General features: G+C 57.6%; 1 protein-coding gene across 3 annotated transcripts in view; it reads right to left on the reverse strand.

The window, feature by feature from the left end:
• Positions 1-14,326, reverse strand: part of PRKCD (protein kinase C delta) — a 32,120-nt gene extending 17,794 nt beyond the window's left edge. The window contains exons 1-2 of one of the 3 annotated variants that reach the window (XM_017851894.1): positions 14,096-14,326; positions 10,390-10,501 (exon numbers count right to left, since the gene is read on the reverse strand). The gene's annotated coding sequence lies outside the window, so the exon portion shown is untranslated. The remainder of the gene's footprint in view (positions 1-10,389; positions 10,502-14,095) is intronic. The other 2 variants (XM_017851898.1, XM_017851895.1) reach the window with 2 other exon arrangements.
• Between the last annotated feature and the right edge of the window lie 6,473 nt (positions 14,327-20,799).

The raw sequence follows: 20,799 nt of genomic DNA on the forward strand, positions 1-20,799 counted from the left end.
CCAACGTTGCCTTGGCTGTGGACTTTGTGCAGGTCACTTGGCCTTTCTGAGCCTCAGCCCTCCCATTTCCTGATGAGGAATAGTCTGTTGGCTCAGAGTTGTGGTGATAATGAAAACTCATGTAGGATGATGGCTACAATCAACCCAACAGGCCTTGGGGAGGGGGGTCCTCTTACCGCTATCACGCCCTCTCACTGCAGCATCCATCCCTCACTGTGCACCTCCCTTCACAGTTTACAAAGCGCACTCGCATCCCCCACCGCATCCATTCCCCCTGCCCGGGAAGACAGCCTTGGTTACAGATCCCACTGCTCAGAAAGGGAAACCAGGTCTCCATGAACATACAACTCACTCAGGAGCACCAGATGCTCCAACATCGGCCAGCCAGGTCCTCCTCCCAGCCACCAACCTTTGGGGCCCAGCCCTGACAGCCCACAGGCTCCATGGCTTCCCCTGCCCCCGGCCTGCCCAGCAGGAGGTATCCGTGGGGACCACCCCAGGACTGCATGGAGGGTGGAGGAGACAGTGGGTCAGAGAAGCCCCACGAGGGTGAGGCAGAGCCCAGGATCTTCCCACCCGAGGATGGCCCTCCAGCTCTCTCAGGCCACACTCAGAGCAGCTGCTGCTCACAGTTAGAAGCCACCGGAGGGAAAACCACAACCACAGCAGGCCCCAGCCTAAACCTGCACCGCCAGGCTGCAGCGCCATGAGAACTGGGGAGCCATGGTCTTCATGGGCTGCCCCAAGGCTAACCAGCAGTAACCACAGGGTCAGACCCAACCTCCTAGGACTAAAACCAGGGCACGGGCTCTGGCCAGGTTCTGCCACCTCCTCTGCCCCTATTTGTACTACCCAGAGCCCCACATCTTCTTCTATCACTGTGTGACCCTGAGAGAGGTCCTGGGCCTCTCTGGGCCACAAGTCCCTGCTCTGCACAGCAGAGTCAGAGTCTGCCCCCTACCTCTCAGAGTATATGGCAGGGAGGAGGGGGTGAAGCAGCAGCACAAAGGCAAGGTGTGCTGACTATTTATAGCCCCCATGCAAATAGGACCCAGCCCACGGAGGCCCCAAAGGAAGACTGCTGGCTCAGCTCAGACTCATGGCTACTCTGCAGGGCCAGGGGATGCCTGGGGCTGGACCCCACACAGCCTCCATGGGGACAAGCTCCTTGGAGCCAGCCAGGCCTTTCCCAGCTGCCTAAGGGCTCCTAGTCTCTATTCTGCTTCTCCAGCCTACAGCAGAGGCAGTTTTATGAAGCAGAGAGCACCAGACTAAGGGTCAGTGTCTAGGTATGAATCTTGGCTCCTCCATGTACAAGAAAGACAGTCCTTTTCTGAGGCCGACAATGTCGCAGATTACCTCTGTAATTACATTAGCTCACTTTATCCATATGCGGATCCAGAAGGGATTTTACTGATGGGCATTTTACTGATGAAGAAACCAAAGCTCAGAGAAGCTATGTAACTTTCCAAGGTCACACAGTCAGTAAGTGGTGGAAGGATAAATCCAGGCCTGCCTGATGTTGCAGCCCAGGTCCTTTCCAGTACGCCATGTTGGGAAGAAGAGACCAAGAGAGATAAGAGGGTAGAGGTGGAGAGAGGAGGGTAGAGGTGGAGATGGATAAATGTGCCAGGAACAGCACACACAAACACACATGAAGACCAAAAAAACAGGGAGGTAAGGGCTCCAAGAGACAGGTACTCCATGCTTGACCAGTGGTCTTCCCCGCTGACCTCACCACTTGGACCAGCCTCCATTTCCAAAACCTGGGGAAGGGCCAGGCACGGTGGCTCATGCCTGTAATCTCAACACTTTGGGAGGCCGAGGCGGGCAGATCACCTGAGGTCAGGAGTTCGAGACAAGCCTGGCCAAGAAGTGAAAACCCGTCTCTACTAAAATACAAAAATTAGCCAGGTATGGTGGCAGGCACCTGTAATCCCACCTACTTTGGAGGCTGAGGCAGAAGAATTGCTTGAACCTGGGAGGGAGAGGTTGCAGTGAACCGAGATCATGCCACTGCACTCCATCCTGAGCAACAGAGTGACACTCTGTCTCAAAAAAAAAAATAAAACAAATAAAACAAAAACAAAACCTAGGAAAGGCTTGGTCACACTGGATCCCAGCCCCAGTGAATGTGAGCCCCAAATCAGCAGCCCATAGGTAAGGAAAGGCAGTAGCTAGGCCAGGCCAGAGAAGGCAGGTCACCTCCTCTGGGACAAATGGAAACCTGTTCCCAGCCAGTACCCAGCAGCGGGCAAGGCCAGCCTCAAGGTGATCAGAGCGACCTTGGGTTTGGAGCTCCCAGGCACAGAACTCCGGGTTGTCTCCAGCAGACAAGTATGTGTGCTACACATCCACATGTGTGCTGGTGTATACCAGCAAAGGAGGCTGGGGTGAGGGACATGGCCTGAGGAGCACCAGCAGGAAGAGGAATGCATTTGCTAATTTTTCTACATCACATGTAAATTGTTGGATAATGGTTTTGTCAAAGGTGAAAAACCCTAACAAGCCAATCTCTCTATAAGAGACAGGTCTTCAGAGACTGGCATGCCCATCTCCCCACTGTACAGAGGAGGAGACTGAGGCCAAGGGAGTGCAGTCAGGGTCCCCTGGCTCCCAGATCCGGCCTGGTCCCCTCCACCCCATCCCTTCCCTGGTGTTTGATTCTGCCTCACAGGCCACAGGGTGATGCCTGTTGGTCAGAGCAGTAAGCTGGGTTGGAGGAAAGAGGCTTGATCAGGCTGCTGGGGGGAGGTGTGTGAGAGCAGAGTGAGGCTGCCTCAGAAATGTCTAAGGGAGAAACGAGGTGGCATGTTGAGGTCAGTCAAAGCAAGGGTAATGAAAGACCAGTTGCAGCCCCTCGTGGGTATAGGGGGGTCTGGTTCCCTTGAACAGACTACCGGGGAGCAGGGGATGTCCCCCATGCCACCTACTGCAGCCCTGTCCCACACACACCTGACACCTGTCACGGAAGCCACAACTGCATAGTAGGTGGCACAAAGTGGGGGCCCTCCTAAGGATGCAGACTTTGCCTGGGGGAGTCCACAGTGCAGCCTGCCACAGCCTTGCAGATGAATAAAGGAGGGTGGAGGAGACCAAGGCCCAGGCAGGGGCAGGAATGACAGTGAGAGGAAGTGTGATCAGCAGGAGGGTGCAGGGCTGGTCCTGGCAGTCATGGCAGGGCAAGGGGGCCGGGCATGGTGGAGCTGCCAGGTTGGGTAGGCAGGTAGGTGGTAGCTGGGCTGGGAGGCTGGCCGCCTAGATGGCCTTCCCAGCGGAAACAAGGCAATGAGGCCATGCGGGTTTCACAACCCAGGAAGTGGGCTCAGCAAGAGGAACAGGAGGTGGGAGGGGAAAGGGTAGCAAGACCCTTTAGTGTTCCTCCACCAGGGCCCGTCCCCTAGCCTCTACATGTGCTGAGATAAGAACCAGATCTATGGACTCAGGTCACAGCCAAGTCCCAGAGCAAGGGATGCTCCCCACACCTGCTCCTCCCAGCACAGGTACCTCATCGCCCAGCCAGGGCTCCTCCTGGGCCCCTCCCTCACCCCACACAGACCAACCACTGCCTGTAGCCTCTCCTCCCCTTACCCAGCTCCCTCCCCGCTGTCACCACCTCTGGTCCTTCCCCTACCCATTCTTCCCACAGCTGGGAACCTCCTAGGCTCTCACTGCCCCTGGAGAAAACCCAGACCTCTCCAGGCCTTCCAGGCTCCCCACTCCCTGGCCCTGTCCTGCTCTCTACCTCAATCCCTGCTCTGGCTACTCTGTGAACATGTGTCTCATTTCCCAGCCCCCATGTTTTTGCAGATGTTGTTCCCTCAGCTGGAATGGCCTTCTGAATTCCCACAGATCCTTCCAGGCAGCTCAGAAGGCTGGCCCTGGGGGACTCTTCCCACCTCTCAGGAAGCTAGCTGCTTTCCCACTGGTAACCTCTGCCACACCAGGCCCATAGAACTACAGCCTGGTGGGGGCCAGTCACATAAATATGTGATTACAAAGAAGAGTAAGACCTCTGTAGGATGCGCAGCACAGGCAGTGAGTACTAGGGAGTGATGGGGGCTGGAGTAGAATGGAGGCTGCAGGGACCTGTTGGCTGGGGGCCTTTGATCTGAGGGGTCAGCAGGAACATAATGACCTGTCCTGCCAGAGGGTCTGGAGGGGTCAGAGGGGCAGGACTTGGGAGCCTGGCTGTCATCAGCTCACATCCACCCCTGCCAGCTTGCGTGGGGTAGGGCCTCCTTGGAAGGAAGCCACCAGGCACAGGCCTCAAGTCACCAGCCAGCCCTGGGATATGAGGAGTCCTGGGCTCAGTCAGAGGGGCGTGCCCCAGGTACCCCGAGAGAGGAACAAAGGCCCCTTCATGGCAAGAGCCAGAGAGCCAGATCCTGTGAGGACAAGGGGCCTCTGTGAGGAGCCAGGGTGGGGGACGCAGCTGGGTCTCTCCACGAATAACCACACATGTGTGCACACACAGGCACACCCGCCAACCCAAACAGCACACAGGGAGCCCCGCTCAACATCAGACACACACACGCACACAGCTGGAGCCACAGGTACGTACACACACTGCTATGATGACTCAGATGCACACACACACAGAAACACACCCCCTCACTGGCTCTCACATCTCAACAGACACCCAGGCCCACACAGACCACACCCAACCACATAGGCTCCACATGCACGTGGGGTGCCACAAGCTGTAATGTACACACTGGCACAGAGATGCTCTGAGGCAGACACAGAAACAAACATACAGGCCTGGAAGGACCCCACATCCCTGACTAGTCTGGCATCATGAGAGTCCAAATTTAGCTTTTTCCACCGCAGCCCCCAGGCACAATAGCTGGGGAATGGAGGAGGGGCAGAAGGGCAGCTGGTGTCAGGCTAGGCTGGGCCTTTCCACCCAGGGAGGCGAAGAAAGTCCCTCTTAGTCCAGAGCAAAGTCTAAAGTGTGTAAGGGAAGGAGTGGGTTGGTCAGGCGCATCACTGGGCAGGCCTCTGCCCGCCCGCCCACCTGCCTGCAGGGACCTGAAGCTGTGGTGGAGGTTGATGGTCACAGGTGGCAGTCACAGGCCTGGTGCACAGGGGGAGGGGAGGGCTTGAACCTGTGCTGGTAGGGCAGTAAGCCGGGCACCCCAGGCGCAAGTTCCATGAGCTCCAGGCTCACTGTGCAGAAACCGAAAGAGAGGTTGAGCAAGTTCAACCAAAGCCACAAAGCCAATGGGGCAGACCCGGGGGAAGTGGGGAGAGAGCCTCCAGCTCTAGTCCTAGAACTGTCCATCTGGCCTCCAGCGGGGTGAAGGTATGTGTTTGGAGGTAGGAAGAGCTCCATCAGCCCCCAATACAAGAGCCTTACTCCTTAGCCCTTCTTTCTCCCACAGAGTTCCCATGATTTTCCAGATTGTTTACCATTGGAAACAATCGTTTTGTGTTTGGGAGAAGCCAAGATGGCCACCTAAGCCTTCTGCCAGCCATCCCCAGGATCTGGGCAGGGTCCACATGATGCTTTCCCACTTTGGGGATCTTGAGAAAGCTGGGAGAGAGGCAGGACCATCCTACATGGTGGGCCATCCCACAGCAGGCAGCTGACAGAGGAACCGACGAGCTTGGACCTAGACAGGTCTAGCTCAGATCTGCTGCCTGGGTGCTCCGCGATCTTGGCCCAAGTGCTCTGGTGTCTTCCAGACTTCCTTGGATCGGTGGGAAAAGAGGCTCTGTTAAGCCCTCCAGCCACAGGGTGCCCTGTTCTGGCCTGAGGCTCTAGGCAGAACCGGGCTGAGGCAGGCAGCATGAGTCCACTGGCAGAGGCTGGCCAGCTACTGCCCCTCCCAGGGTTCCAGCCTCCCTATCTCAACAATGGAGACCTCTAAGCTTTCTCCATCCCTGACACTGGAGGACCCTGAGATCCTCCTCCCACACCAATAACCCCAGCCCACAACCTACACCATGGCAGACATCTGATCCAGCCTCAGGCCTTCGCGACTGCCTGCTGTGCAACGGCAGACATCTGATCCAGCCTCGGGCCTTGGCGACTGCCTGCTGTGCTCTGCCTGTTTACCCAACACGGCCATAGACATGATCCAAAGCTTCCGGAGCTGTTGTGAAAACAGCGGCTCAGCCACCACAAGCCTGCCCTCCTGGGTGCCTTGGCAGGGACCTTTGAGGGATAGCCATCCCAGTCCTGTTCCTGGGGCCTCTCAAACGCTCCCCAACCCCTTAGAAGGCCTGTTGAGCCCTCTCCGCCCCAATCCTGACTTTAGGCTCCCTGTCTTTACTTTGGGCCCAGACCCTCCTGAACTTCAGGCTTGTGGGCCCACCTGCCTCCCTGGCTTCACCACATGAAAGACTCCAGAAGAGCTCAAGCCTGCCCACACCAGTACCCCACCATTTCCCTCCCAGCACTCCTCATCCACTAGGAGTGCATGAGCTCATGCAGTGGCTCAGGCCAGACAGCTCCTCCTGCTCCCCACACAATAAGGCCATCCCGTCTGCCACTGCAGCCTGTCCTCAAGTCTCAAATCCTCTCTTCTCCCACCACCACCATCCCCAGGCTCTGCACCTGCCTTCTGACTGCTCTCTATCCTCTACCCTGGCACCCACGGTCCCGCTGCTCCAGTCACCAGAAGAGGCTTTTCAGACGGATTTTGTCACCCCCTACCCAAGCCCCCAGTGCCTCCCATTGCCCCTCTGACAAGCCCAGACTCCTCACCTCAGCCTGCTCCATGCAGCCTGGTCCCTGCCACCGCCTCCCCCCCAACGCCTCGCTGCTACCTCCCTGACCTCTCAGGCAGCTGCCTTTCCCTCACTCCTGTGCCCCAGCCACGCTGACCCCTTTCAGTTCCCGGAGCAGCCAGTTCCTTCCCGCTTAGAGGCCTCTGGGCTTGCTGTTCCGTCTTTCTGCTCCACCCCACCCCACACAGTGGCTCTTTCCCATCATTCATGTCTCACACGACACTCCCTGATCTGCCCATTTCACAGATGAGGAAAGTGGGGAGCAGTCCAGTCCCTGGCTCAAGGGTGCACAGCCAGTAAATATTGAGCAAGGATTCAATCACGGTCTGTCTGATGCCCGCATAAGTCCTGCTCCTAAGCCTTCAGGATACCCTCACCCACACTCCCCACCCAGGCCCATTCATCTTTCGCTCTCCAGCCCTCAGGCCCCTGATGCTTGCATCACTGTCCTTACCACTCCTCAACATTTCTCACCCCTAGCCTCTGGGTCCCACACAGTGAAGGCCAATGCTCAGCCCAACCCTGACTGTGCTGACCTTCTTCGTGTCCCTGGGACAGGCTGGGCCCTGCCCCCAGCTGCTGTGTATGTAGGGGGTTTTCTAGCTCCCCCTACTCTTCTAGCCTCCATCATACCCAGATGCCCACTCCCTGCCCCAGCCCAAAGGCTGACTCCAGGGGTCTGAAGGGTAAGCAGGCTGGCAGGAGGGCTTACGTCCACCCCCTCATTCCCAGCCAGTTCTCCCAGCCTAATGTTCTGCAGGAGGCCAGAGCTGGAGAGTGCCAAGGGGAGCCCTGAGGGGGCAGCAGGCAGCTGCAGACTGCCTTTCCCCTCCCTGCATCCATTTGTCATGAGATCTATTTTCTCCCTTTGAAAGGGAGTGAGGGGGAGAAGAGCAGGCAAGGGCTGGGCTGCTGAGTGGGCGGAGCTGCTCCACCGGGAGCTCCTCTCCTCAGAAGACATGGAACCTATTGAACCAGTAGGGTGCTGCCACTGGAGGCAGAATTGAGGGGGATGAGGGAGTCAGAGACCTGGCTCCTCGGCCAGGCTCCATAGCACCTGGCCATGTAACACCGGACCAGTGCCCAGCCCATCAGATCATAATGCCCCCTCATCAGTCCCACTTGCTATTTTTTGAATAGTTCCCATGAACTGGGCACTAAATGCTTTACATAACTACAGTTTCTACTCATTCAACTCTGACAATGTGCTAAGCACGATGCTAGCTACTTTGCATATGTTATCTGTCATTTCTGCTCAACTTCATCAAGATGGATGTTATCATTATCTCATCTGTCAGGGGGAAACTGAGGCACTGAGAGGCAAAGCCACTTGCCCAGGCTCATTCATAGAGCTTCTGGGAGCTGCCTAGTCACTGAGATGCAGCCCAGCCATCACCACTCTCAAGGGGGCCATGCCTACCAGAGCTGATGCTCTTGAGCCTCGGCTTACAGGGTCAGAGCAAGAAAGGTGTGGGGACGAGAAAGTTGTGAGGACTGCAGGGGACTTCATGACCTGCCCCCTGCCCTTCTCCTAGAGACCCCCAAAAAGGCCTGGGCAGCCCTGGCAGTGAAAAGCCTGGTCAGTCAGCCTAACCCGGTGGCCAGATGCTGCTTCCCTGGGCAGGCAAGGGAGGGGCGGAGCAAGGCGTAGAGCCGCGGACAGAGGGCTGGTCAGTCCCACTCCAAAACCACTTCCTGGGCAGCCCAGAGGAAGTGAGCCTCCGGAAACGCCTCGGACAGACAGGCCTCTCCCCTAGGCCCAGCCTTTGGGAAGTGAACAGACCGCCCCTGCCAACCTCTTAGTCCCTAGAGCCCAGCAACTCCACTCCCTCTAGGCATGGATGCTGTGGGGGACACAGGCATTGATAGGACCCCCACCCACTGTGGGCACACTGGCCTCATGGCCAGACAGCCTACTTCCTCTGCTGTGGCACTAGGCACACGGTGCTGGCACAGCTGACACGCCTCTCCCCTGCACTCGTATCTCCCATCTCCCATGCCAAGCCCTGGTCGGCCTGGAGCCTGGGGCCCAGGTGGGAGGATGGCTGCTGAACGCATGGGCAGAGCCCACCTACCAGGGTGGGCCCAGCCCCCCCTTAACCCCCTGAATCACACGCCACACCTGGAAATTCCCCCTCCAGGTGCCAAGATGCAGGCGACCTTGCTGGGCTGTGACTCTCGACCAGGGCCTTCCTGACACCAGAATGGGCACAGTGTGGTATGTGTGGGAAGGCATTTGAGTGCATGGATCCAATGGTAACTGGGAGAGTCATCTGTGTGTGCGTGAGTGTGCCAATGGGTGGCTGGCATGTGAGCACCTGTGAACCTGCATGCCCCCACTGGGTGGTGCACGCACAGGAACTCATGAGTCTGTGGGTGTGCATGGCCACTGCAGCCTGGCTTGCCATATCCCTGTGTGAGCACGCATATGTCTGTGCAGCTGGCGGGTGATGTCTGAGGATTTACCGTGGGCTGTCTCCAAGACTAATCAAACTCCTTAGAAAACAAGGCTGAGTGACGGAAAGGGCTGGCTCTTCAGAACTCAGGTGGCAGAGGCCCCTACACAGCCAAAGGCACTTCACTTCCTCCATACCAGGTTTAGGGATAGGTCCAATACACAGAAGGCCCAGTGAAGACTATTCCTGTTCTGCCCCAACTCCTACCCCAGGAGTGAGGGCCCTGACCTCCTTTCTGCCCCCTAACCCAGAGTCAGGCCCAGGAAGCCCAGCCCTTATGGCTCTACTCACAGACCTATAAGTGTGTAACAGCCAGTGGGGTTGGCTGCGGGGGTCTGCTCAGGGAGCACTCCTGGAGGAAAAACCATCTATGCTATCCCCCCACTGTCACTCCCAGGCTCCAGCTTCATTAGCACCCATACCCACCGCCAGAACCCTGCTCACTGGGGCCCAGTCACCAGCCTGGAGTGAGTATGGAGTCACCCACAGCAATGTTTTCATGGTAGTGGGGCTGAAGGAGGCAAGGCTTGCCCCAAAACGAGGAATTTCCAGCTTTCTGAGGCTCTTCAGAGAGACTGCAGCCTTCCCGGCATTGTTCCAGACTCTGCCTAGCTCCCCTTGAATCTGGAAGCTGACGAGAGGGACTGAGCCCTGCTCGGGGTCCAGAGAAGTGGGGAAAATGGAGGGGCCTGGGGTGTGGAAGACAGCTCAGCTGTACCTGGAGCTGGAGACCCCATTCCATCTCCCTGCAGTGTCCAACCCACTGTGGGGCCCACGGGGAATCTCATCGTCCTTGTGTGACGATGAGGACAGTTTGAGGCAGATACAGGGCCAAGGAAAAGCTGATACATCCACCCTCAATCCTTGGCCCACGAGCCACCCTCTCTCTAACTGACCAAAAAAGTGTTACTACTTCTTGCCCCAAACTAATGGTAGGCCCCAGGCCTCTGAGCTCCAAGGCGAGAGCATTCGGGGCCAGAGCCAGGTTCCAGGCAGGAAGTTCCTCACGAGCAGAGAGCCCCCCTCCATAGACAGGGCAAACAGCTGCGGCCCCTGGCCACACAGGGCCCACAACCAGATCAAGGACTCTGCATGCATGCCCAACACCATCCAGTCCCACAGCAAAGGACAGGGAGGACAGAGAGGAAAGCCACGCCTGCGCACCGTCCATCTGCCTAAGAGAACTCAGTCCTACCTGGGGCTCCCAGCTCCCACTTGTCCTTAGTCCTGGCTCCTGCTGCTGCTGCAACACACCAACCACCAGGAGAAACAGGCCTGCACCCTTGCCTGGCCCGTTCCCTGCGGACCTGTAGGAACAGGAGGAAACAGCTGAGCTGGGAGGCACCGCCAAACAGGCTCTCCCCATCCGCCAGTCCCGGCATGGCTGACTGTTCAGTCTCTCCTGGCCCTAAAACTTCGGGTCTCTCTGGATGTGGCTTTCCCTTCCTTGAAATGTGGTGTTGGGTCCAACTTTTCCTGGACACCACTATGTGTCCATTCCATGTTAGGGGCTGGAACACTGTGTCCCTGCCTTCAGCACATTTCCAGCCTGGTGAGGAAGCCAATAACACAGCAAAAACCTGTTCCCGACTCTCCTGTCTGCGGGAGGTTGCCCTGCAGGCTTAGGAGTCCTAGGGTGCAATGAAGTACCACACCACTTTATGGCCTAGAGCAATTCCCCTGAGCCTCAGTTTTTTTAATGGGGAAACTACTAGCCCCCTCTCCCCAGGTGGTTCTGAGGTTCCAATGATGTGGCGGGCCAGCTCCTGTGCTGGACTCACGTTGAGAATGCCAAATGACTGACTTTTTTTTTTTTTTTTTTTTTTTTTTTAATGTGGCAGGGTCTCGCTCTATCACCCAGGCTGGAGTGCAGTGGCACAATCTTGGCTCACTGCAACCTCCACCTCCTGGTCTCAAGTGATTCTTGTGCCTCAGTCTCCTAAGCGGCTGAGATTACAGGCGCGCACAACCACGCCCAGCTAATTTTTGTATTTTCAGTAGAGATAAAATGTTGTCCAGGCTGGTCTCAAACTCCTGACCAAGTAATCCACCGCCTCAGCTTCCCAAAATGCTGGGATTACAAGTGTGAGCCACCGTGCCCAGCCTGAAGAGTGACATTTTTTAATCTCTTGTTTTGTGCCTTATAGTTCAGGTGATTCTCACATTACTATTGTGCCCATTACACAGCTGAAAAAACTGAGGCCTGGAGATATCCTGGAAGGAAGAAATGGCAAAGGTAGCAAGGTACTCTGTGTCTCCTGGCTGAAAGGCCTAAGCATTTTTTCTGAAGGCCAGCTCAAGCCTCTAAGAAAGATTCTGCTCCCCAGATGTGAGCCCCTCCCCAGCTGGAGACCCCATCACCATTCCCTGGGGTAGAGGCATCCTTGGCTTTATCTTTTTGTCTGTACTTTAAATTATTTCTAATTTTAATCTAAACTGTGCCAGTTAAATGGTGTCAGTGCCCTGCAGTCACAGCTCTGAATCACCCCCCACCCCTCTCTCCCCCATTGCTGCTACTGACACTAAGGGCTGGTGAGGGAGGGGCTGTCATGCAGGCTGAACAGGGCTGGGTATTAGGGGCTCTGTCTGGGCATCCTTCCTCCCTCAAGCTGCTTGGTCAAGGAGATGGGAAGGGGCAACAGACAGGCAGGAAATTGGGTTGGATACTGTCTGGGCTTTCTTTAACCCCAGCTCCCAGGAGAATGGGAACCACATAGCCGGGGGTGGTGACAACATAAGACTTCGCATGTGCTGTGTTCTCACTATGGGCCAAGACTGTGTTAAAGGACCTTTAACATAGGACCTTTTGTCCTCACAACTTTCTCCATTCTGCAGATAAGGACACTCAGCCTTGAGAGGCCTAGCCTGGGTCTCTTGCTCTTAACAGGCACAAGCAAGTATTGGAGCCCAAATTATTCTTGGATCCAGAGCCCGAGGTCTTGGTCACAACACTGCTAGCCCCAAGACTTGCCCTCTAGCCCTCTCCATGTGCACACCCACATCCTCATGGTCTCCCACACACTCACACACCCACACTGGGCTCTCACCTTCCCTCCCAGCACTGTCACCACACACCTTGTCACACCCCCTCCTGCCGCTAACACCCACGCCCAGGCACTCTCCGTTCCCCACAATCACAGTCATTCCCCAAGCATAGACCGTGTCCCACCAGTCACACACTCCTACCGTGACCACACACTGCCAGGCTTACCCCAGTACTGTCCCATCACATAGGCCTCACACCAGCCCTCAGCCAGGTACAGCTGCCCAGACACCTCCACACCTCTCTGTCTCTCTCACACACACACACACACACACAACTGCACACATCACACACGCGCCATACAGCCTCCCTCTGCTGGCCTGCCCACCACGCCCCAGCTCACTCCACAGTAGGAACGAGGAAACCCCAGGGATCAGTCCCCTCCCTTAGTGACCAGGTGAGCCTGGTCACAGAAGCTCAGTGGCTCAGGGAGAGCCACACATGAGTACACGCACATACACACACTCATACAGATACACTCACACATGAGCCTGGTGGGCAGGCACCCAACACCAGGGGCTTCCACAATTAACAGATCTAAGGTACTCGTGGCCAGTTGGTCACCGTGATATACCCAGTATGCAACAGTGAAATCTCCAGACACACAAGGACACACACACTGGCAGACAAGGACACACAAACACACAAGAGTCTGGTGACAACAAAAACACCAAGAATGGTACACACAGTTGCAAAAGACACACACAAAGCCTCAGGACACAAACAGACATACACACATACACACAAGCAAGCCACACATGCGAAAAAGGACACACATGCACAGGCAAGTCCCACAGTGACAGACAGCACAGAAGCTGACACAGACACACGACGTACCCACACACCCAGATACCAGTGACTTAGCACAAGGAGACAGCGTCCATGCATACAGGGTAGGCGTCAGAGAAGGGACCCCCCCCACACACTCACAGCAAATCCTTCTGACCAGGTTTAAGTGGGGGCTCAGTGGGGCTCTCCCGTGCCCCAAGAGTGAGGGAATTGGGGAAGTGGGAGCAGTTCCGATGGTGCTCTCCTTCTGCCTCTCCACCACCAGCCAGGAGGGCTCCCCCCTCCCTCCCCTCACCTGGCGGAGCCCCCACAACGCGAGTGGCATCTGGGTTGGGGGCGGGTGCAGACCGCACCGGGCAGGGGCCACCCTGGGAGGGGTCTCAGAGGGGCGGAGGGGTGGGGCGGTAAGGGGGATGGTGGAGACTGGAGCCACGCCCAGCCCAGAGACGGATGAAGGGACCAAGAAAGACTCTTGAGACCGAAAGAAGAGACAGTGAGGAGGAGGCGCCGCGCGGGTCGGGCCTCCAGGGACCCAGGGGCGGGAGGCGAGGCCCGGCGGGCGGCCTGGCCTGGGCCCCGCGGTAGAGCGGATAGGCGGCTGGACCGGCAGGGGGCGGCAAGCGTGGGCCGGGGGCGCGGCTCCGGGAGAACGGGATCGAGGGGCGGCCGGCGGGGTAAGGGTGGGGTGGGGCGATGGAGCACGCAGAGGGCGAGGGACTGACGGATCGGGTCTTGGAGAGGCGCGCAGGGGGAGAACACAGAGTGGGTGGCGACAGACGGACGGTCACAGGGCCCGGGAGATAGTCGGGAGGGACGGACGGGCCTCTCGGAGGAGCGGGAGACACACGGGCGGGCGGACAGAAAGACCTCAGCCCCCACTATCTGGCGGAGGGACGGACAGACGGACGGGAGGACAGAGTCACCGGCAGGTCTCGGCGCGGCGGGACTTTCGCTGACCGCGGCTCAGTTTCTCAGTTTCGGAAACGGGAACCGGGCCGGGGAGGGGAAGGAAGGGCGTCGCGCCCTCGGGGTAGCCCCGATCCCGCGCCCGGTCCCGGCCCTAACTCACCTCCCGGCGCAGGGGCAGGCGCCAAGGGTCGCGGCGGCGGTGGCGGGGGCGGCTCTCGGGCGCGCGGACCGGGGTCGCCGCGGCGCTCACTGGGACGACCCAGCGGCCAGTGAGGTGTGGGGCCCCGGGCCTCGGCACGGCGGCGGGCGCTGGGGTCGCTCCGGGGTATCTGGGCTGCACCGCGGCGCTTCGGGCCTCCGCGGCGCGGCACACGAAGTGGCGAGGGGGCGGGGGCCGCGGACCCTCCACCCAGGTGGCCGGCACCGCCCCGCCAGGGCCGCCCCTGTCCAGGCCCGCCCACCCGCCCGCACCAGGGCTCGGTGTCCCTCCTGCTCTTTCACTGCGCGGGACCAGCCTGAGTCTCCGGCCCTCGGCCTCGCCCGTGGCCCGCTTCCGCAATCCTCACTGCCATTACGCGAGACCAGCCCCTCAGAGGGAGCCCTTTTAACCCAGAGAGGGCCCGGCTGAGGGCCGCGATGGGGAGGCGCCCCCGCCGCTGGGCCTGGAGGTACCGGCGGGGGTTCCCACCGCTCCAACCACCCTACGCCGGATCCCCATGGCCAACTGGCCCGCCCGTCTTCCTGGCCCACTCCTGCTCTTTGTTGGCTGGAACGTCGGTACGCGGCCGGGCCTCGGGTGCCCGCCGCCAAGGCCCGCTGTCCCAGCTCTGCCCCCAAAGATGGAGCCTGGTTACACTCCAGGCCAGGAGGTTCTCGCTTGGGTCGGCCGCTGGCACTGCCCTCCTCAGGGCGTCCCCTGGGACCCTGCCCCTACCCGACTGGCAGTTGCCCCCTTCGCCGAATTGGCAGTCTTCTTTGTTCTCCTGCCCCCCCATCTTCGAGACCTCTCTATTGCCCCCTGGCCAGGCGCCCTGGCTCCTTTCCCAGACGTGGAGACTTGTTTATCAGCCCATAACTCATTCATTTTCATTCATACCACTCTCATCTATTTCCAATCGAGTGGTCCCTACAGGGCTTCAAAGTTCAGGGGCACCAGTTGGGGTTCCTAGGGGTGTCCATTCCCTGTCCCCAGAGGCCTCAGACAAGCCAAGACATTAATCCTTTATACTGATCCCCAAGACAAGTGTCACTTCCCCAGGAGACAAAAAAAGAGAGTTATCCCAGGGGTCCTGGGGAACCACCTTACGAAAGGGCGGATTAGGCAAGCTAAACACAAGGATGAAAGTGGGGGCACAATCCCTAGGTGGGCCTTGAGCTGAGAAACGGGCTTGTGCAGCGAGTTTGGACTTTTGTTCTTTCTCACGGACGGCCATTGGAGAAAGTGGGTGAAAGCTGTTACAAACCCAGTCAAGACGACCCCGAACCGCCCTCTAGAGGGCTCCTGCGGCGAATAGAATGGGCAAGGGGAGGGCAGGGGGGGACAGGTGGAATGGGGGACAGAAGGGCTGCCATGTTGTCAGCCACCTGGGTTGAGGAACCTGGGGAAGATGGCTGGGGAGAAAAATGTCAAGAACCAGGTGGGTTCCCGGCTATCCTTTGGAAAGAAACAATTTTTCTCTTCACACCCAGGTGAGCATGCTGTTTCTGGGCTGAATGCATTTGACAGCGCTCTTCCTGCCTGGTTGTCATTCAAATGTTTTGCTGGGATTTATGGCACTTCTGGGCGCGGAGCCATAATTTATAGCTGTGTCTCTGTCTGATACCATCACCCACCATCATGCCATGCGCTTCCCTGCGCGTGGACTGGACCGGAAAGGGGAACAAGGGTGGAGCCTTCAGTGACTTTGCCACTTGGATCAGGGTTTCTTTCTGCTACTCCTTCCAGGTCCACAGTCCAGCTCCACCACCTCTACCTCCAACATAAACCAATAGGCCCACCCGTGCAAGGGACTGCAGCCAGAGGGAGGACGACCCTTGCGAAGAGCTCAGGTCCCAGCCACCAGACTTTGGTGGCCTCCAGGTCCAGCCACCAGACCTTTGTGGCCTCCAGGTCCAGCCACCAGACCTTTGTTCCCACTCCCTGTGGTTCACCTTGGAAGAAGGAAATGAATAATCATGGCTATCGCTGATAGGGGCTACCCAGCACCAGGCTCTGTGCTGGGTGCTGGATGTGTGCAATCTGAACAGTTAAGAGGTGAGGGCTGCTGTTAGTGCCAGTTTTGGTGATGAGCAAACAGGCTCAGGGAAAGGAGAAGAGACTTGCCCCAGAGTACACAGCCAGTCAGTGGCAGAGGCGGATTCAGACCGAGGTCTCTCTGGCTCCAAAGCCCATAGTTTACATCAGGGATCTCAATTCCAACACCACTGACCTTTGGGACAGATGATTCTTTGCTGTGGGGGCTGCCCTGTGCACTGTAAGGATGTTTAGCAGCATCCCTGGCCTCTGCCTACTGGATGCCAGTAGTACCTCCCTGCTTTAACTTGTGACAGACAAAAATGTCTCCAAACATTGCCAAATGTCCGCTGCAGGGCAAAATTACCCCTTGTTGAGAATCACTGCTTTGACATATACTGGTGTTACAGGAACAAGATTTACATTAGACAATAGGAAGCACTTTCCTGATCCTCAGGATATGCAAACTTGTGAGCTCAGGGGCTGCAAGCATACACCGGCTTCAGCCAATCTTTCTCCTCTGGAGAAAGGGGAAGTGTGATGTACTCAGAGGGGGGCAGAGGGGCTAAGGCTGTGCTAGCTATGCTGTGGCAAGGGCAGAGAAGGGATGAAGGTGGGCTTCCCTCCAGGCCTTAGGTCCAAGGGCCCCAGGGAGAACAGGTTTGCATGAGGTCTAGGGAGTCCAGAGTCCAGGCCAAGCTTGACTAGAACCAACCTGCATCTTGGAGCTGCTTCTGGGTGCCACACTGGTAGGCCAGGGCAGGGTCCTGATGAGCTAGTATCTGTGTCCCCATAATCTGCCTGGCATCAACAAGAAGGGCCTGCTGAAGCCTGAGAGCAAACCTTTGCTGTGTCACATGCTAACTGTATGACCCTGAGTCGGTGACCATGCCTCTCCCAGCTTCAGAGTTCTCACTTATGAAAAGAGCTGATGACAGACTCATGTCAGGGGTTGAATGAGATGATAAGGGTTAAATGAGATGATATATACAGAGCCTCAGCCAGGCTAGACACATTGCCCAGGGTTACAGCCTGTGACCTGGCATGGTCATGTGCCAAGTCATAGGCCGTCAGCCTTGAAAGAGCCTTCAATGGCCTCTCATGACATGGGACGTAAATCCCTGAGCAGGGCTAGACTCATAGCAGCTGTCTAGAGGTGATACTTTCCTCCTCCTCCAGGTTTGCAGCCAAGGAGATGGGCTAGGGGTGGTGCCAGGCAGCTTCCAGACTCCCACCCATGGCATCCACCCATGGCTGTTCCCTCTGTGGACCTCCTGGAGGATTTATCCAAAGGAGAAGCAGCTTGACCCTTGTCACTTCTGCCTCCTCCAAAGGCCATGAACCCTGGGAGGCCTCCAGACTCCTCCACTCCTGAAGTCCAAGCAACCTGGAAAAGGCCTCCCTCTGTCCCTGAGGTCCATACAGCTGAAGGCAAATGGGGTCCCTCACTTGATCCCTGCCAAGAGTTGGTCCTTGTCCTGGCCTCTCTGCCTTTTGTACCTTCTCTCTGTTTCTGTCTCTCTGTGTCACCATCCTTGTCCCTGAAGCTTTGGTTGCCATGGCAATCCCCATCACACCCAGAGCACTGGCCTGGCCAAGACAGAGTGGGCTTGTGTTTCTGGAGCAGGAGACACAGTCAACAGCGATAGTGCACCTGGGCAAGAGCCTGGGAGGTGCCCACTGGGGACAGTGTAGTAGGAAGGACACTTGGGACATGCCCATGCCTCAGGCCACCAAGACTGTCATCAACAGGAGTGTCAGCTTCAGGCACTAGGTTAAGGACAAGCAAGGACAGGCTAAGGGGACAGTGGCTTTGTGGGTAGTACTGCATAGCAGGGAAGTGCCAGGCCAGGGGCTGGTTCACATCCTGGCTCTGCCCTGCACTGCAGCTTAAATGTGCCTCACTTCCTCATCTGTGAAGTGGAGTTTGGTAAGATCGACTTCCTGAGGCTGAGGGGATGGAAGAGTTAAAGTTCATCCCATGTTGGTGTTACTTGCCAGGCAGAGAGTTAGTGAGGCTGGGCTAATCGCCTCCATGTTCCTTCCTCAACACATTTGTGTTTGGGTGAAACCTGAGACATACTTGGGGGTAGACAAGGGGAAGGTGCGTCCTGGGAGTGCAGAACACAAGGCTTTCCTGTGGCTCTCCCGGGTTGTGTACCCTGGACTGTCCCTTCTCTGCACTGAAAATGGCATAGCTCCTGCCAGCCTGAGTCACCTTTCCTGGCTCCTCTGCCCCGCCCCCAAACGTGTGTGTAGGTGGGGAGAAGGGGCACTGGTGTTGGGATAGTCATCAGCAAGAGCCATTCCCCCGCACGGAGGCCAGGGGACCTCCCAGCTCTTCTCCACCACCCCCACCCACTCAGCTCTGATTTACAGGGTCCCTACTGGGAGGCTCTTGGGGCTTAATCACTCACGGTGGGGAGGTAGGGCAGGGAGGGCTATGAGCCTCACCCGCCTTTCCTTTCGCTCCCTGGCCTGAGGGTGCCTCAACTCCCTGTCCCCACCCTCACCCCCACATCCCCCACATCCTCAGAGGACAGCTCACCAAACCCAGCTTGGCCCATGGCAAACAGTGTGGGGGGTGGCCCTGAGCTGAAAGGCAGCCGCTCGAGGTGGGCAGGCTGGGAAGGACTGACTGCTGGCACACCAGGGTCCCCCAAGCCATTCACACACCTCCATACCCACCGCACAGCCGCGCACATGCTGGTCGGCACGACTCCCGTGCACCAGCACAGGGAGGCCGCTGGGGCCCCACCCTCCCCGTGCCCGCCCCGCCCCAGGGAAGCCTTTCGGAGCGCGGGGCGGAGATGCCCGCCCAGCCGGGTGACTCAAGCCCCACTATAAAACACCCGGCTCTATTCTCAGGTCTGACAGCCACCTGGCTCCAGCCGTCGGGTGGCGCCTTCGCCTCCTCGCCCCCTTTGTTCTCCTTCCAGGAAAGTCAGGAAGACCTGAGCTCACCCATTCCTTGGATGGCGCAACTGAGGTCCTAAGTGTGAGGGTTGTCTGGGGCACTACAGCTGGCCTCCTAGTGGGAACCTCTGAGAAGACCTTGAGGACTGGGGGCTGGATATGGGATGAGAAGTGAAGAAGGAGAGTCACCAAAACCTAGAAAAGTAGCCACACACTTTGGCCGTTCTGATTAAAAAAAAAAAAAAGTAATACATGTCTATTAAAGCAAGGAAGACAGAGACAAGTTTACCGAGGAAAGTAGGAATCTCCCGTAATCGCACAAGTCATTTCATCTCCCCAGACAGACCTGCCCTCCGCACTGTCATTGCATGCTACGAATTGTCTATTGAGGACACAATTGGGGCAGGCTTTGTGAAGGGGGTTGCTGTGAGGCCTTCTGAGACTCAGCAGAGCAGCCTGGGGCTCAGGACTCCGTAATTCTTGCCCTGGGACAGGGATTGGGGGAATCCTAAGCCCCTGACCCAGACTTCACCCAGGGTTTGCCAACAACTCTTGGCAGGACTATGAGCAGGGACAGTGGGCAGTGCCAGAGATAAGTGGTTGGGCCAGTTGGACTGGCAGAGCCTGAGCAGCCAGCACCCTCCATCCCAGGTCCTCCAGTGATATGAGAGGCCTTGGGTACGAGGGCACTTCTGCCAACCCCCTCCACTCCCCCAGCCACTGCCCATCGAGGCCTCCCTACCAAGCCTCTGCTCAGGTTGTGCTTTGCCCTGGAATGCCTTTCCATTAAGCTCTAGCCATTTGACGAGGTCCCATGCAAATGGTCCTCCTGCAAACTGTCCTCCTCCAGGGAGGCTCCCAGATCCCTGCCCCTAACCAGAGGCATCCTCTGCTTCCTGTAAACCCCCCAACTCCACACTGTCTAGTGCAGAGGCTTCAGAGTGGGAAGAACTAGCATGCAGCCCCCATGCTGACTGGCTGTGTGACCTGGAGCAAGTGCCAGCCCTCTCTCAGCCTCAGTTTCTTCATCTATAAAATCTCCAGCCCTTGGGGCTGCTCTGAAGATAAATTAAAATATTGGAAGCAGAGTGCCCATTTCTGTGCCCAGCACTAGAAATAGGCAGCTGGGCTGTTCATGTCCATCTCCCCCAGACCATGAGCTCCCCTGGCAGAGACATGCCTCCTCCCCCAATGCCCAGCAGCCTGCAGTGGGCAGAGGAAGAAATTGGCAGGGGAGGAGCCTCCCCAGGGAGATGAGTCTCACCCTCAGGCTCTGCCCACCCCACCACCTTCACACGCCTGGGCCCTGCTCTGCCTGTAGGCTTCTGCGGGCACAGGCTGTGGCCATCTTGGCCACGGTGGCTAGGCAGGCGGCCAGGCCACTGGGCAGGCCTGGGCAGCACTAATGGTGAGGCCTTGGGGCCGGAAACACAGCCAGTTCCCAGGGCAGCCCCTCAGGGCCCATGGGTACTGGGCAGGCATCCCAGGGCAGTAGGGAGCAGGGAGAAGGCTGGGATTTCTGAGTAAGTGGTGGAATTTGGGTCAAGAGCTGGGGTACTGAATCTAAGCCCTCAGGTGGGCCCCATGCGGGGCCTCTTACACCCTCACTCTAGGCCAGTGGAGTGGGGACTCCTGCCAGCTTCTGACATTTATTAATAGTTGTGCCAGGGTGGGCACTGGAACTGAGGCCTCAGCTTCAGGTACAAGGCCCAGGA

Source organism: Rhinopithecus bieti, unplaced genomic scaffold (genome assembly GCF_001698545.2).
Source record: "Rhinopithecus bieti isolate Rb0 unplaced genomic scaffold, ASM169854v2 scaffold_33647, whole genome shotgun sequence".
NCBI classification, from domain to species: Eukaryota; Metazoa; Chordata; class Mammalia; order Primates; family Cercopithecidae; genus Rhinopithecus; species Rhinopithecus bieti.